The sequence below is a fragment of the Saimiri boliviensis genome, chromosome 4, assembly GCF_048565385.1.
Source record: "Saimiri boliviensis isolate mSaiBol1 chromosome 4, mSaiBol1.pri, whole genome shotgun sequence".
NCBI lineage: Eukaryota > Metazoa > Chordata > Mammalia > Primates > Cebidae > Saimiri > Saimiri boliviensis.
In genome coordinates this window covers 164723558-164724880 of record NC_133452.1, presented here as the reverse complement: position 1 = coordinate 164724880, position 1323 = coordinate 164723558, and the positions used below count along the sequence as shown (strand labels likewise).

At 44.9% G+C, this 1323-nt stretch overlaps 1 non-coding gene across 1 annotated transcript; it reads right to left on the bottom strand.

Moving 5' to 3' along the window:
- Nucleotides 1–424: 424 nt before the first annotated feature.
- Nucleotides 425–497, bottom strand: TRNAA-AGC (transfer RNA alanine (anticodon AGC)). The gene has a single exon. It is a non-coding gene; the product is annotated as a tRNA-Ala (tRNA).
- Nucleotides 498–1323: the final 826 nt, after the last annotated feature.

Here is a 1323-nt window from a genome sequence, read left to right as displayed (position 1 = left end):
CACTTATTCACAGCTGGCAGAGGCAGCCACAAGTTCACAAACAACTGTATGGGTTTGCTTTCTACAGTATCTGTCCAGGCACATTCCAGTTACTTGACACATCCTAGTTTCAGTCCCCTGACCAGAAAGCCGGGGCTGCACTTACCCAGGTGGCTCTTCCCTGTACTTTTCACGACTGTCTCGCATTTAGGAGCAAGCTGCAGGCAGAAACAGGGAGAAAAGAGCAATTGTCTGTGTCCCTTGGTTTCACAGTTCCTTGAAGAAACAGAATATAATTACACGGTAGATCTGTGCTATCCTGAATGCCAGTAGAGAGCCATCAGCAGCCCTGTATTGTTGCTGTCCCTACATCTTGAGCCAAAGCAGCATTCTGTGCTCAGACACGGAATCGGGTTTGGAGACCTGAGGTCCAAATAATAAAGTCTGGAGAATGTGGGCATCGATCCCACTACCTCTTGCATGCTAAGCAAGCGCTCTACCACTTGAGCTAATTCCCCTTGTTGGAACAGCTTTGTTTGTCCTTAGTGGGTGACATCGAACACAGGTGATTTAGGGCCTTCAGTGCTTTGAAAGCAGGGCTCCTCTAAGGGCAGATCTTCTCATTGATTTCCCAGGGTAAGAGCACAGTGGCTACGCATTCTTGGCCAGGAAGCAGGAGAAAAAAGAACAAGGAGAAATTCACAAAGGGAAAACTTGTGCTGCCAAAATGTCAAGTTTAGGGTATTCCAGGACAGAAAAAGGCATGTCCCAGCAAAGGAAGCCTGCCTAGATCTGTGTGGCTAAAGTGTCACAGATTAAAGGAAAAAATTAAATAATTAAAAATGAATAAATGATTGTGTGTGTGTGTGTGTGTGTGTGTGTATATGTGTGTGTGTGTGTGTGTTTATAAAAGTGTGATGGCATTATCACTTGTTCCTTGTAGCTGAGACTGTGTGGGGCTTGTGAGATGGTACAGATTTCTGGAAGGCAAAAAGCTCCTGCTGTTTTCACAACTAGGCCCTTTCAGGAATGAGGCCAGCATGCTGACCGCTACACTAGGAAACGCCTGGAGAGTGCTTCCTTTACTAACATCTGAGATGTCGGTTGCCTCCTTGCTAAGGTGTGCCATGTACCAGTTACATGTCCAACTATATGTCAGATCAACAACAAAATTACAGAGTAGAGCCGTAAGGAAAAAGAGACGAGATCACATCAGAGTATAAGAATATGTAAAATATCAGAGTGTAAGCATCAAAATTGAGCTATGCAGAGAAGGAGTGGACATAGGGTAGAGAAACGAGGCTGTCTGTTTGTAGGAATTCCTGTGTGAAGAAATAAACCTGT